Source organism: Eptesicus fuscus, chromosome 2 (genome assembly GCF_027574615.1).
Source record: "Eptesicus fuscus isolate TK198812 chromosome 2, DD_ASM_mEF_20220401, whole genome shotgun sequence".
NCBI classification, from domain to species: Eukaryota; Metazoa; Chordata; class Mammalia; order Chiroptera; family Vespertilionidae; genus Eptesicus; species Eptesicus fuscus.
In genome coordinates this window covers 65,975,038-65,992,008 of record NC_072474.1, presented here as the reverse complement: position 1 = coordinate 65,992,008, position 16,971 = coordinate 65,975,038, and the positions used below count along the sequence as shown (strand labels likewise).

The 16,971-nt window shown below is 36.8% G+C and overlaps 1 pseudogene; it reads left to right on the top strand.

Annotated features, from left to right (window-relative positions):
- Positions 1-7,049: 7,049 nt before the first annotated feature.
- On the top strand, positions 7,050-9,768 carry LOC103287957 (prostaglandin E synthase 3-like; annotated as a pseudogene).
- Positions 9,769-16,971: the final 7,203 nt, after the last annotated feature.

The window sequence follows — 16,971 nt, the reverse complement described above, 5'->3', positions numbered from 1 at the left end:
TTCGTAAAAAGAAAACAAACAAAACAAAAAAACTAGACATAGAACTATCATATGATCCAGCAATTCTACTTTTGGGAATATATCCAAAGAAAACAAAAACACTATGTCGAAGAGATATATTTGCACCCCCATGTTCATTGCAGCATTATTTACAATAGCCACGGCATAGAAACAACCTAAGTATTTATCGACAGATGAGTGGATAAAGAAAAAAGTAGTTCATACATATTGTCAGGAAAAGGGGAGAATTTTCCCCTTCTTAAATTTTTATGGCTGAACTAATAATAAAATTGACACAAGATCAAATTAACAGGAGGAAAAAACATACAATGTGTACACATAGGAGAATCATCAATAATGCTCTGAGAAATGAGAAACCATGAACTAGTCAGCCAGCATTTGATACTTTTCTAGACAAAGAAACAATACTTTTGTGAAGAATTGACAGGACACAAAAAAAATTAGTGCTCATTAGAAAGGAATCTAAGGTTTGGATATTCATTAGTGAGGAATCCAAACAAAGTTTGGCCTAAGTAGTAAATTAATAAAGAGACAAGGTTTGTTTATACAGGCTCCTGGGCCATGGATCTCTTAGCTCTAGTGAGGAGGTTGACTCTGGGCACCTTTCACAGGGGAGATTTAGTTCCTGCATTCAAAGAGACAAGGAAGGGTTAATGTACTCTTCTTACACTGCCTGTCAAATAACTTTAATTCAGGTAACAATATGTCATTGTGGGATATTTTGGTGTGGCCTGCTCTGGGCCCTGACAATATAAAATAGAATATTATTGAGCCATAAAAAAGAAGAAAATCCTGCCATTTGTGACAACATGGATGGACCTTGAGGGCATTATGCTAAGTGAAATAAATCAGACAAAGACAAATTCTGTGTGATTTCACTTATATGTGGAATCTCAATAAAAAATAAGAAAGAAAAGAAAAAAATTATTAAAAAAAAATAGATCACATTCGTGGTTACCAGAGGTGGGAGGGAGGAAAATTGGAGGAAGGTGATCAAAAGTACAAACTTCCAGTTATAAGATAAATAAGTACTGGGGATATAATGTACAACAAGATGACTATAGTTAGCACTGCTGTATGGTGTATTTGAAAGTTATTAAGAAAATAAATCCTAAGACTTCTCGTCATAAGAAAAAACATTTTTTCCCTTTTTTGTATCTATATAAGATAATAGATATTAACTAAACTTATTGTGGTAATCATTTCATAATATGTGCAAGTCAGTCCATTATACTCTATACCTTAAACTTTTACAACACTGTTATGTCAATTATATCTCAGTAAAATGGGGGGGGGGGGGCGGCGAATAAGTCAGAAAACAGTGGAAAAACTAAAGAGCACAGTGTCAGGCAAGAAGAAATTTTCAACAAAATTTGCTGAACAAATGAATGAAAGGAAAAAAGGAAACCTGAAAAGGAACCCTGGTTCGTCTTAAGCCATGTCGGAAGAGAGGGGGACATTCCTTGCTCCAGAGGGCTCTTCTCTCTCTCTCTGCCCATGCCTCTTCCCCTTATCTGCCCACTTGTGGTGGTGTGTGGAAAATGGGGTTGCAGTTTTAACATGAAAGATCACATTCTAGGAATGCAGAGATGACAGCCTGAGGAGTTGAAGAAGAGGCATTATTGGAAGATGTTTGTTCTGCATTATAAAATCCCAAAAATAGATTCAACAAGACCAGAAAGGGAATTATCATCCACACTTTCCTTCAGGCTCTGGGTAAGACTTGCTTTTGTGATTATTACCAATATAGCACAATGTCATCTTTTGAGAGTCATTGCAAACTAGCATGCATGGGTGGCACCAAGGATGAGGCAGCTTCCTAAGGAAAGATGGATTCAGCATGAAAGAATTTGTATTAACCTGGCTGGCATGGTTCAGTGGTTGTACATCAACTTATGAACCAGGAGGTCACGGTTCAATTCCCCAACAGGGCACATGCCCATGTTGTGGACTTGATCCCCAGTAGGGGGTTGCAGGAGTGTGGGCATACAGAAGACAGATGATCAATGATTCTCTCTCATCATTGATGTTTCTCTCTCTCTCTCCCTTCTTCTCTGGAATCAATAAAAATATACTTAAAAAATGTGGTTTTGAGAAACTTTAAAGTGAACTCAATTCTATAACCAAGTCCAGGTAGAATATTAAGTCAAATAAGGCAGGTAAAAAATTCAGTAAGTAAATTAAATTAAATAGGGTAGGTGAAAAACATTAATGATAAGATAGTATTATATGGTAAAAAGGAATTTAATTTTGAATTGTTTTTCTTTTTGTTTTAAATATATTTTTATTGATTTCATAGAGGAAAGAAGAGGGAGAGAGAGGTAGAAACATCCATGATGTGAGAGAATCATTGATTGGCTGCCTCTTGCACATCCCCCTCTGGGGATCGAGCTTGCAACCCGGGCATGTGCCCTTGACTGGAATTGAACCCAGGACCCTTCTGTCAGCACACCGACGCTCTAGCCACTGAGCCAAACCAGCTAGGGCTGAATCTGAATTGTTTTTAAGAAATTAAGTGTTGTAGTAATTTGTTGTGTGAGAATAATATAATATGTGCACAGGTGTTCTAAGTCTTTATCTGTTAGAGATAAGTATGAAATGATACGACATGTGAGATTTCCTTTAACATAGGAGGGGAGGGGAAGAATGAGATGACAGATAAAATGATTGGTAGAAAACATGGATAATTGTGGAAACTGGGTGATGGTTGCTTGGGAACTTAATGTACTATTCTCACTCTTTGGGTGTTTAAATTTTTTAATTAAAAAAAAAAAGAAAAATATTCAAACAAGTGAGTTGGTATAGGATAGTGTCAGGCATAAGGAAGACACTCTACAAGCTTTTACTGCATCAGTGTACCTCTCTTTACTTCTCTTTGAATTGTCATAGTTTTGGGGATTATTTTGGGTAGCTGGTGTTTAGTATGCCTTGTATTAGTAATTGGATTACAGGCTGTACTTAGCATTTTTATTTTCTATGTCATTTTTTTTTACATCTTGCAAGGCCTATCCCATAATTTCTCATGATTTTTTTTTCATTGTATACCATATGGTAGGCTCTCAATAAATATTTGTTGAATGAATAATAGGTACTTAATACATACCTGTTGAATTGAAAAGGATAACTATATAACAAATGACACAAAGCAAATTCTTAATTCTTGCTCCTGGTAACTATTTCTCCATTAGGGGCTAATAAAAATATTTTCCCCTTATAATCTAATGCATTTATTACTACACATAAAGTTTTGAGAATACACGCATCTCTGGGGATACCTTTGCTAGATACAAGGATTTTTCTCCTTCCTTTCTTTGGGGGAAGGACTGATTTAGGCTTCTGTGAAGACAATGTTTAGTGTTATTTCTTGTTCCATTATCTGTTCCTAGGTCTTTTCATTTAGAATCTTTGTAAACACAGGTGTATAAACAGAATTGTTTTCAATGAAAGGGAACTTTGCCCTTAGCAAGCCTCTGAACAGTTGTGTTCTGCACCTGCAGTAATAAAATGTGAAAGAGATAATGTATTGAATTTTAATCACATGTTGCCTTGTTACATATTCACTGTTTAAAAACATTTCCTTTATTGTGGAGTTGTTTGTAAAAAAAAAACCACACACACACACAAAAAAAAAACCAACAACAACACAGTGTTGAATGGCCTGAATAGTGATTTTACACTGGGGGATGATTATAGTCTTGTGTAAAAATAGCAGACTCTTAAGTTAAAGTGAAAATGTCTGGTAATCAAGCTGGAAGAAAGTTGCTCTCCGTAGAAATGCTGTGTGTGTGTGTGTGTGTGTGTGTGTAAATTTATAGATGAAGTTGTATTTTTGTCCAAATACAGAGAAAAGGATCATTTAGTCAACAGCTATATAGATTAAAATTTTTATAATATCAGTATGTTTAACAAAATTGACCAGTGAAGGGAACATAATTTGCTACCCCAAATACACCTCTTTGGTATAAGGAGTATTGTGAGCTGATTATTTTTTAAGAAGCAGCAGATGCCTGAAAAGCTCTGAACAATTAGTAGAAGCTACCCTTTTGTCAGGGATATTTACATTTATAAGGGAAATCTCTTATTTGTTAAGGGTGTCTCCCTCTCCATAACAGGAAGAGGAGGAGGGTTAAATCTCTAGAAACTCTCATCAATGGAGAGGCAATGAGCTAAGTCTGAATAACATTCTTATCCTTGTTTACCTTGCTTTGTCTGATAACCTCCCATAACTGACACCCCCCCACCCCTCACCACAACATCTTATTTTATCTGTAGCTGGAGATGGTATTTAAAGTGGTGGCTTGGGCGTTACTCAGTTTTCTTGAGTCCAACTCTTATATATAGGAGGTATACAGAATATTGAGCTTTTGTTTATTTTTCTCCTCTTAATATGTTTTTTATTACATGGGGAGGTGGGTCTCAGCCAAGAATTTAGGAGGATAGAGGGAACATTCTTCTTCTTCACCAACAGCATCAAGGACAGTTAACAGAGTTCCTAGAGCTTTATTATTTTTTAATTTGATTTTTTAGAAACATTAGTCTGACATTTAACATGTTAACTGTTTCCATATTTGTTTACCTAAATATATTCAATAATTATTTAATAGAGATCACTTCTGTTATTTTTAAAGCAAATTATGAAAGGAAAAAATTGTTATTCTTATTAGCCATTATTTTTCTTTCTTTATTTTTTAATTTTTTAAAAAATATGTTTTTACTGATTTCAGAGAGAGGAAGGTAGAGGCAGAGAGGGATAGAAACCTCAATGATGAGAAAGAATCATTGATTGGCTGCCTCCTGCACTCCTGCTATGGGGGATCAAGTCTGCAACCCTGACTGGGAATTGAACCATGACCTCCTGGTTCATGGGTTGATGCTCAGCCAGGGAGCCACACTGGCTGGGCTACTCTGTGTGTGTGTGTGTGTGTTTATGTTTAATATGACCATTATATTATGTTTTGCTATGTTTTCTGGAAGACTGTGGATATGGAGTTCACTAACAATTTTCTAAAAGGTGGAAAATATAAAAAGATTAAAGACTATCTGCTATTCTTCATCTTTATAAAAAAAGTAAATCTAAAAGCCATGATATATGAATTTAGGTTACATATTATATTAGCATTTAGGTTACATTTATGTTATAATTTTTAGGGATTCAGCATAGCATAGTGTGGGATTTCCCAAACTTGCCTATTCATAGAATCTTCTTGGAGGTTCCGTTGCTTAGTAGATTTTTGGGTCCTCCAGGCCTGCCGAATCGGAATCTCCAGGGGAAGGGGCCTGGAGTGTTTATTAAACATAGAAACAGTGGGTCACAAATGGTTAAGAGCAGGCATTTGGGCCGAGAGTATCTGAGTTAGCATCTTGCTTTCACTTAATAACAGGATATCAATGGGGAAGCTCTAAGCGTCGATTTTCTCATATATAGAAGGGGGGCAATGGGTATCTGTATGGATAAAATGAGATGGTACACTATGTTAATTAGCATAAGTGATGTTAGACATAATTTTTCATTGATGAAATAGGAGCTTTCAAGATAGGTGGGTTGGGTAGAAACTGTCCAAGCACCACTACTTTGTGTGGCTGGGGTAGGAAAAGTAGGGGCATCCAACAGCTTAATCCCTTTAGATTGACACAGATCTGTAGACTTTCTTCAATCCTTTATTTTACTGCATAAAGGAGGGGGACACTGAGGTCAGCTAATCCTGCCCCCAGACTGCTGTTTGTCTCTGAATCCACCTTTAACATGAGGTTCTTGTTGGAGAGCCCAAGGGCTAGTTTACAGAACTACACATGTTTATACATCTGGCAGAAGCACTGTGAAGCTAACTTTATTTTTACACACTCCGGTAGTGAGTTGCAGGCAAGGATGCTTTCACCACTCACTGGCCTTTAATCATTAGAGGCAATGAAACAAGAAATACCGAGAAAAAGACATTGACCAATTTTGAGGGACTACTGTTAAGAGATAAACTGAGGCATATTAAAAATTTTTAAGTTTATTTGAGCAAAAAAATTGATTTGAATTGGGCAGTGCCACACCAGAAGTGGTTAGCATTTTCACCTTAGCCTATTTGAAGTATGGTAGACAAAGAAGGATCATGTGAAAACCTGTTCTGCTGCAGGCTCCTCTGTCCCATTGTCGTTTTCGTGTCTACCTGTGACTTGCCTACTTCCCCTTTGAAATCCCAGATCTCCATTCCTTCCTTTTCCTTTGTCCAAAATGGCATATAAACCTCAACTTCCAATGTGTTTGGGGGTCTCATATCTTGTGGCACCCATGGCGTACACATCCATAATAAACGTTATATAGTTTTTCCTGTTAATCTATCTCTGTTAATTTTATTATTAGCCCAGCCAGAAGAACTTACAAGGTGGGAGGAAAATTTATTCTTTTAACCCCTCCAACAGCATATAATTAGTCCATGGTGTTTAATTCACTTTGTCATTCTTTGTCTTTTAACTGGTATATTTAGGTCATATATATATACTTACTGCTCCAGTCAATGAAAGGAAAACTTTATCGAAGCCCCAGGACCACGGGGTTCATGCACGGGGCCTCCCTATGGGCCAAGGAGGTGATAGAGGGGCCTTATTTGATCTATAAAGTGATGTGGGCAGGATTTAGGCCCTAGGGTGTAATTTTAATAATTTAAGTGATCTGCATGGGAATGGGTATAGAATCAGAAACCTTGACCTTAGTAGCATCATGTCTTAACCATCTGAATTAATTACTCTAAGAAAATAATGTTCAAATGTAGTAATATATGAAGACAATGTTTCCTTGGGAGAGAAACGAACTAATTATGGTAAAAATATTTCAGCAGAAACAACACTGCATACTTTTAAAGTGAAGTCATGAATTGAGGTAAACTAATATTTCCAAAATTATTGACACTCTATACACAATGTGTGTATTTTTCTTGGCCTTAAACACTTTTTTTCCACTAAATCAGATTCATTGCATTTGGCAAGATTTTCAGAAAGAGCACGAGGTTATTTGTGGGCTGAGTATTTGACAAGTTCACACAATGTACAGTTCAGAGTTCAAAGTTGAAATCACAGTACTGTTTTTCTTGACAAGAATTCTCTCTGGCAAAGAGCCTAGGAAAATTCTGGTAGGTTTCCATGCATCCCACCCAAAATTCAACTAATATTATAAAATCAGTCATCAGCTGGGACTAACTAATTGCTCTAGAGTTATTTATCTGAACAAGATGACTCTTTATTAGCTTTGCTGAAACAATAGGGCATATTTAATTGAAAGACTCACAGACTCTTTTGCCTAAAATTTGGTGAGAAAGTAGAAATGTATCTTTGAGAATATAAAAATCTTAGACAACTATATTAATGGTAAAATATTGTAATGGAAACACCTAATCTATATATCTCAGTATAAAATCTAAGTAGGAACTTCCTAGACATGTTTCTGCTTTAAATTTATTTAATGATATGTTATGGTTGTATTCTTACCAGGCTATCAGCATTCTTCACTTGTTAATTTATTTTGCTGACTGTGGTGCTGAAATTTTATGTAATTTTCAACTATAAACTCTTCTTTATGAAAATCTTACACCACATTCACATAGTACAAACTTATATTGAGCGTTAAATTTGATTTTTAAGAGTAGGACCACGCTATGAAATGTTGCATAACTAATGTGAATCCAGTGGACTTCATCAATGCTTTTTTAATATAATTAAATATTATTTTTTAAAGAAGTTGATTTGGGATTAAGAGCTGTAATTTATAACGTGTCATTGCAAAACTTTATGTAAAATGGCCATATTTGTAAATCAATAAAGGAAGGAATGTCTGAATCTCACTTATAAATATATATATAGAACAATCTAAAAGCAAATAAAGATGGAAACTATTTTATGATGATAAAATATTGGGAATCAGCACTTAGTTTTCTTTCATTCATTTCATTTATGTTATTTCTAAAGGAAAGTCTACTTTTTGGCATGAGGTTTCCAGTATTCATATAATGTTTAACCTATTTTTTATGTACTTTTGTTCATGTTAATGGGAATCTGGAGTTTGACAGAGAGGAATAAGATACCTAACTTGACATCTTTCCCAGATCATTTTCAGCAACATGTATTTTTTTTTTGACATATAAACACATACTTTATTTTTTTTCTTTCATCTTTTTGTCTTCTTTCTTTATTGATTAAGGTATTACATATGTGTCCTTATCCCCCCATTGTCACCCCCCTTCCCCCGTGCTCATGCCCTCACCCCCCTGGTGTTTGTGTCCATTGGTTATGCTTATATGCATGCATACAAGTCCTTTGGTTGATCTCTCCCCTTTACCCCCACCCTCCCATATTTCTCATCTTTGTTACTTATTTTGTATGCCCAGTAGAGCACTAATGACTGCTCTCAAAGAACAAAAAATTTACTCTCATCAAAGAGGCTTTAAAAAATGGTGTGGCGTAGCAGATAATGAGCAATTGTTTTTCTGTGCCTATTGTCCTTAATTTATTTTGTTCCAAATCTGTTAATTCCCAAATATCCAAAACTGTGGAGAGAAAAGGGATATGAAAAGCTTTATAAAGATGTGTAATTTCTCCTAAGGTGTTATTTTGTGGAAACAATATGGCTGTGTCATGTACCTGAGTGATTAAACCAAGCATTTTACTACAGCCATGTATTCCTAAAAAAGGGCTGTGGTGAAAGCTAAATTCTGCTTCTCAGATGGAAGGATCTTTAGAAGAGAGAAACATTTGTGGGAAAATGAGAACACTTTACCTTAAAAAAGTACTGCTTCAAGTTTGCTTTCCTCAAAACTATAAACACATTATTTTATTCTTCATACGAATGCACAAATGGCTTTGATGCTTGTAAACAAATAGTTCACTTATTTCTTATTGATTAAATTACTTGAAAACATTTTAACTTTAATTATTTGTCACAATTTTGTTCTAAATGTTTCATTACTTTTCATTAAAAGTTTAAGTATAGAGTATTTATTTGCTATAATGTAAAAATTACATAAAAATACCAGTTAAGTTCACCAGCCCCGGCTCCCACGCACACCTCATTCCCACGCTCACACACGCAGTTCATTTTCTGTCCTCATTACCTATTTATACACTTCCTCTTCCCCTTGACATGAGTGGCGCTCTCCCTGGGCCCCAGTGCTGAGGGAGGTGAGAAGGGGCCAACGCCGAGTCACCATGGGAATGGAGTCACTGCCCACCCACACACTCACCACAAACCCAGGCCCTGTTCACGGTGCAGCCTGCTTTTGCAAAGTGGTACAATCACCCGAAGGAACTGTGTCTTCATTGAATTTTGTGTTGAAGACAGTAAAGATGTTAATGTAAATTTGGAAAAATCCCAACTATATTCAATTGTCTTGGAGAAAGTGATAATTTTAATGAAATTGATATTTTTTTTACCGTATTTATCCAAGTGATTCCAAGCACAAAAGGACTGAGAGATCAAGTTTATGTTGTTTAGGAAAAGGAGAAGCTGCCCAATCATGGCCAAGGTTAACAAAAGAAAGGGCAAAGCTTAATTGGCTTAGTGTGGTCTTGAATAATTGGAAAGACTGGTAAGATGATTCAGATGAAGACATGTCTAATTTTTATTGTTTCTCTGAGATGACGGACAACATGTGTGGTGATAAAGATGTAGATTTACCAGAAGTAGATGGAGCAGATAATGATTCACAAGATAGGGATGATGAGAAAAATGCCAGAGCTGAAGTAAGGAATGTTGTCCTCACCGGAACTTGAGATAGAAAAATAACTTCCCTGCAAGATTTCCTAATTGAGAGGATTCCTGAGTTAATAGCTCTGAAGGGAGATGCTGCATTTGCCTCCTTTAACCTATTTTTCAACCTGTTTGTTTTCTTAAAGAATTCATTAAGGGTTGATATTTACCACTGAATGGGACAGTTTTAAGTCAGCTAAAGCAATAATCTTATGCATGAAACATTTCTCTGACTTTCATGACACTGCCAAGGTCTTAGGCATTTGTGATATAAAAAAACATGTCACCTAAGTCTCATTTTCTTCATAACATACATACTGACATGCTAGGAAGCTCTTGAACTACAGAATGATAACTAAGTTTTACATTTTAGAACATGGATTCAAACTGGCTGAAACCAATTGGTTGATAACTTAAACTAGTAACATATTGTTCCTCTGGTATATTCTTCAGGATTGTTTCACTAAAGTTTTATTTTTCAAAAAATTTACTTCATGTTAGTGTACATAAGTGATCACTTGTCATTGTTCCAAATGCATCTTGGCTAAAACTAGTAAATGCTGTAGGATGGTTTTTAAAGCCTGTACATTTGGTATTGTTTGATCCTTAAACTTTTATACCTCTTAGCATGGAGAACAAAGAAAGGCTGTACATTGTTGCTTGAGAATCTGTATGTTTCGGCTAAATTTGTATTGGCACTTTCAATATGGCAAATGAGTGAAAAAAATGTTAATATACTATTAGATTTTGTATTTCTTCTCCTCCTCCTCTTCTTCCTTCCTTCCTTCCTTCCTTCTGCTGGTTTGGCTCAGTGGGTAGAGCTTGGGCCTGTGAATGAAGGGTCCTTAGTTAGATTCTGGTCAAGGGCACATGCCCAGGTTGTAAGCTCAATCCCCAGTAGGGGGCATGCAGGAGGCAGTTCTCTCTCATCATTGATGTTTCTATCTCTCTCTACCTCTCTTTTCCTCTCTGAAATCAATAAAAATATATTTTCCTTCCTTCCTTCCTTCCTTCCTTCCTTCCTTCCTTCCTTCCTTCCTTCCTTCCTTCCTTCCTTCCTTCCTTTCCTTCTTTCTTTCTTTCTTTCTTTCTTTCTTTCTTTCTTTCTTTCTTTCTTTCTTTCTTTCTTTCTTTCTTTCTTTCTTTTTCTTTTTTTGATCCAGCTTGTACAAGGGCTGAAAACCTCAATTTATGTTCATGACCATGGGGATTTTTTTTAATGCCTACATTCTTTCTAATAAACTATTGGAAGACTTAAAAAAAAGTACCAATTAATTCATTTGCCCTTTGAGTAACTGTCACTATTCAGAGAAAGTTAAAAAGAGGATATCTAAGTGCTGTATTTTATTTGAAATTTTAAAGTTATTTTAAGAACATTTTTCAAATTTAGAAAAGCATTATTTTCTAGACAGGCATTGGATATTTAAAAAAAGTATTGATTATTATATTTATTATTTATACACTATTATTATTATATTGATTATTTGTATATTATTATTTTATACTTTTATTAGATGTATTTAACACTTTCACCAGTATCATCAAGTAAAATGCTGCCAAATTCTTCTATTATGGGAACATATGTCATACTTTTTTAAAAACATCTCTTTGGTGTCTAACAGTTATTATGGTCTCAGCAAGTTCTCAGTAAGTATTTGTTAATTGGTCAGTTCATTCTTTCATTCAACAACTATCTATCAAAAGCCTAGCATGTAAAAAGTAAACTGTAAATTTATATCTATTTATATCAAAATTTATATTTTGGATGTTATACCTTGTAAAAATTTCTGTAAATATTATTAGGCCAACAGCTGTTCTTAAAATAATTTCTAGTCAACTTCATTTTTATTGTTATAAATATTGATTCACAAGACCCTTGATATCTTAGATCTAAATAAATGATCCCACTTGTTTTGAGTTTGTAGCCAGGACTATTTTTTGTCCCCTGATCACCATGCTCTTCCTGTTCTCCTATAATGAACGGACTCTTGTTTTGTAGAGGACATGTGACTAAAATGTAAAGACTACATTTCCCAAGTTCCCTTGGAGGTGAAGCTTCCAGACCTTTCTTAAAGAGAGGAAGGGATGCCCCTCTGCCACCTTTCCTCACCCTGCTGCTTTGAAAAGTGTGGTGATAAGTTATGTTGCACCATGTGGATAAGAGCAATATCTGACAGATGACAGAGCTATATGATAGAAAGGCCTGGGTGCCCTGGACCTCTAAGGACTTTAATGTGACAGGACTAAACCTCTAATTCCTTTATGTATTACATTTGAGTCTCTGTTACACATTCCAAACCAACATCCTTATTAAAATAGAATTTGATACCAGAAGTGGGGTGCATGAAGTGGCATGACCTACATATGTGGCATAATATGTTTAGCAGTTGGGAAGCAGGAGCAGGAAGCAGAGGCATAGATATGGGAGGTTAAAGGTGATTAAACTCTGATATGCTGAGACAAAGCGTTGATACAATAGTTGCTTGCTTTATTTTAGAAGGCAGGCCACATGGTAACTGAGACCCTAAATAACATTAGGGGAAATCATAGGAAAGCTGATGTGTGTTGGCTGCTTCATGCTCTCCCAGCAAAATCCTTTGACAGAGATGAACTCAGGCTAGAGTTAGCCAGTCTGCAAGCAGAGGCGGAAAGGAATACAATTCTGTTAAGAGAGGCTCTTTGTGTCAGGTTAGCAAAATAATTTCTCTGTGAGTCCTATAATTTGAGGCCTTTAAGGTTTGAAAAAGTCAACTCATTCTGTACTCCAATCCAAAGCAATTATAATTGGTAGCTTCAAAGCCACTGCCTTAGTAGGAGATAAGCTCAATGCCCTGCCAAATTTGGGAGCCAGACCAGAGGCAAAATCAAATTAAGGGTATTGATTTTCCACCCAAACAAAATGATTCCGATAGCCTGGATGTACCTTCCATCCAGAGAGGGGGTAAGCAAGCCACACAGGGTAATAAGGAAAAGACAAGCATCTTCAGTCTTAAAGACTACACCTAGATTAGATCTTTGGCTATAGTTACTTACATATGGAGTTAATCCAAAACAAATTGCCTGGAAGCTTGCTAAGGTTTTGAGGGAATTGTATGGGTAAAGAACAACAGCATAGCCTGGAAAAGCCTGTAATTATTTAAACCCCTAGGAAATTCCTGTGCTGCCAAATCCAAACCAGCAAAAACATTGCAGTCTCTAAGAAGAGCAGTCCCTGTGATACCTACCCGATTCATTGCAAGCGAGGACAAAAGGTAGTAAAGCACCTTTCATGGGGTAGAAATAAGGGTTTTGGAGAAAAATACATATTTCTTTCCAGAAAGCAGAATCAAGGGCTTCCAATGAGGCCAACCCAAAGGAATTACCTTATTGTTGGGTCAGGGAATATTTGTAACTCCTACTAGTAGGATTTGGTTATTGCCATGACCCAGTGACTATTGTATGCTTCCCAATCCTCCTTGCTCAGTAGGGTCAGTGTAGTTTGCTATATTCACCTTTTTCACACGCCTTGATTATTGAGTGTGTTGGGGACGCATAAACATATGTTTTAGTGTGTAGTGTGCCAAACCATGAGGCTCCACATCCATGTTTAATGGAATGCATCATACATCCAGAAGGGAGAGACTTTTAGTTGGGTATAGTAACCAGCAGGGCTTCGGAATTTTCTCCCTTGTGGAGGTGATCAAAATATTTTATGAGAAGGAGAGAGGTTCTCAGAATATTAGGGTTGTCATATGAATGAATGGCTAATGCTAGTTGTACTCGTTTTTATTCTCTCCTTTAAGAGAGATATAGCTACTGATTTTTAACTATATAAGGAACTTTTCTTATCTTCCTTTCAGTTAGGTGTGACCACATGACTAATATCTGGCCAATGGGATATAAGGAGGCCAGGTGGGTACAAAACCTGGGATGTATTTAAAAGGAAAGTATATTGCATTGATCACCCTTTCTCTATTCCATTTTTTGGAACACAAGTGAGATAGTGAGCCATTTTGGAATGATAAGAATGGTTTTAGGGGGAGGGTAGAACAATGAGATGGCAGGAGCTTTTGTCCTTGGGTAATATTGTATAACTGAGCCACAACACTAACCCTATATTGCCTCCCTCAAGAATATTGCACAAGGGAGAAATAATCTTTTATTACATGGACAGTGGTGATAGTCTGGGTCTTGTATCAGTCAACTATTGCTACACAACAATATAAAAACTTCAGTGGCATAAAAAATAAGCACTTATTTTTTTTTTGCTCATGTTTTAATGGGTTAGTTGGAACAGCTATGTTTTGTATTTCAGGTAATATGGTAAATTCTGCTTTCCATATCTCTCATTCTTCTGCTGAGATCATATGCCTAACCAGAGTAAGTCTATTGCTTGTAGCTAGGAGTTGTGATAGCCAGGTAAATGACTGTAGTGGACTTCCCTACATAAATGTTGTGCATTTATGAATATAGTTTAGGTGAAAGAAGTTGAATGATGTTTTAAGATGTAATTTAGTATTGTATTGAGTGGAAATAAATAACTATTATTGCTAATGCTAGTGTATCTGTACAAAATCGTGTTATTTTGGCATTTCTCAATCTAGAATTGTAAAAAGGTATTGGATTTTACCATACTTGCACACTAATAAATTAGCCTGCTATAGTTTTATAGATGCTGACAGGAGACTAAAACTCCTGGGTCAGAGATAAAGGAAAATGTATTATTCACAGTATTTGTAGCAACCAGAGCATCAGCATTTTTTACACCTGTTCCCCAAGCCCCAATTCTCAAGAACACAAAGAGGGGCCCTGTTGTTATCTGTACACTGAGTGAATGGCATCACAAGAGAAAAATTCAGAGCACAGAGAGCCCAATCCTATATAATAAAAGGGTAATATGCAAATAGACCAAACAGCAGAAAGATGGGTAGCTATGATGTGTACTGACCACCAGGGGGCAGATGCTCAACGCAGGAGCTGGCCCCTGGTGTTGGTGTGCTCCCAGAGGGGGAGCACTGCTCAGCCAGAAGCCCTGAACCCTGAACTGGGCTCCCGGCTGGCAAGCATAGCAGTGGTGGCAGGAGTCTCTCCTGCAGGGCTAAGGATGTCCCACTGCCACTTAGACCTGCTCCCCCTGGGGCATCTCCTGAGGGCTCCCAGACTGCTAAAGGACCCAGGCTGAGGGACCACATCCCCTTGAGTGCACGAATGTCGTGCACTGGGCCTCTAGTTTTTTTGTTTTGTTTTGTTTTGTTTTTATAATGGGCAGTAAGCATGCCTGCACGTTTCTCCAGATGAGAGTCACTATCTTGATCTTCCAAAGTTGTAAGCAAACCTGTCTTTTGCTCCAGAGTTAAATACTCTTATCTGCTAAGTCTGTTCACTATACAGGTACACTTGGTTACATTTTGGAATAAAGGACTGTTAGTATCTCTGCTAGTAAAACATGTAGAAATGAGAGAACCATGGAGAATTGTCTCCCAAACTATTCTGCCAAAAAGTCATTAATGATGACATTCTGATTTTTATCTGTTTGTCTAACTTGGTCTCTTACAGCTTACAGCACTAATGTCATTTTCCCCATTCTGACTTTAATTACAACTTTTTTCTCTAGGCTTTTTATCCCTTTGACCTTTTAAAAAACTATATATTTTTATTGATTTCAGAGAGAAGGGAGAGGGGGAGAGAGAGAGAGGAGAGAAAGAGAGAGAGAGAGAGAGAGAGAGAGAGAAACATCAATGATGAGAGAGAATCATTGATCGGCTGCCTCTTGCACTCCCCACACTGGGGATCAAGCCTGCAGTTCGGGCATGTGCCCTTGTAGAGGGCCTCCTGGGAAGGCACATGGACATTTTTTAAATTGTCAGCTGAGCCCAGGCACTGGCAGAGTCCGTGTCTGGGTCACACACACCCCCTCCTCCCCTGCAAGAAGGCAGGGGGTGTGGTCAGTTCTGACTTACCTTTGTCCAGGTGTCAGCAGGGGTGGGACTAGATATGTAAATCTAGGCCTATAAAATGAATGCACTGCGTGGCTTGGGTCGTTGTCCTCATTGCAGCCTCTCCATCAGAGAGGAAAGATGGCGTCCCACCCAGTTCCCAGCTTCAAATCTATCTCTGCGTCTTCTCTCTTTATTTCTAATATTTCTCAATCCCTGGCCGCCTCCATTTAGAACCGGTTCGTTCATCTCTCTTTGCGCGGGACGTGAAAAAGGGAGATCCCCGTCATGTTTGGCCCCCGTCGCATCAGGCCCCGGCATTCTGGCGACCGACGCAGGCCCCCGAAATGTTACAAAATTCTATTCTCTCTTAAAAGAAATATATTTTTTAATTAAACCAATTGATACTTGAAATCGTATGGAAAGCTTTATGAAATAAAAATTAATTAATATATTTTACTTATATGTAGGTTTTCGCCTGTAAGAAGGGCAAAAACAATATATTTCTTAAATATAGCCAAAATTTTCAACAGCAGTAGAATTTCAAGAAAAACAAGCCCCAAGCAGCCTCCATTTTTAATGGGCTGGGGGTAAGACACTGTTTATGCTTTTAAATCAGACCAATAAAGTATCAAACCTATAAGTTTTACTGAATAAGTTTCTTTGCTTTTTAATTAAAGATACACTTAAGTTACCTTATAAATTAGATTTTTAAAATATAATCAAGGTCTTATATAAATTAAGTTACATGAGAAGCCAATGTTTTTATAAGTAATTAAATCCAAGTAAAATCTAAGAACAGATTAGAAGCCACTATTTACTGCCTGACATGATAGCCTCCTGCATTCTTAATTAAACTAGAGGCGGGGCAACATTTGTGGCTTGTGGATTAGGCAGCCACCATCTTGCCTGCCCTCTGGCCGCGTGGCTTGGGGGCCGCCATCTTGAAATAAAGGCCAACCCCCTTCCTTTAAATAAGCCAATGTCTTTGTAAGCAATTTAAATAAGTCTTCTAAGAAAGTTACTGAAGGCTTCCCATGATCCCTCTGTATATGCAAATTAGCTAATAGGAATACTCTTAAAAATAAATTCCTAGCTTAATAAAAAAGGAGAAATTTTAAAATTTTGAAATCTCTTTCACTGGTATTAGATGCTGACAGGAGAAAAATTCATCACAAGAGAAAAATTCAGAGCACAGAGAGCCCAATCCTATATAATAAAAGGGTAATATGCAAATAGACCAAACAGGATAAACTGAGGATTGTTATTAAAATATTAAATCTAATCCATACTAGTGGTCACCATAACCTT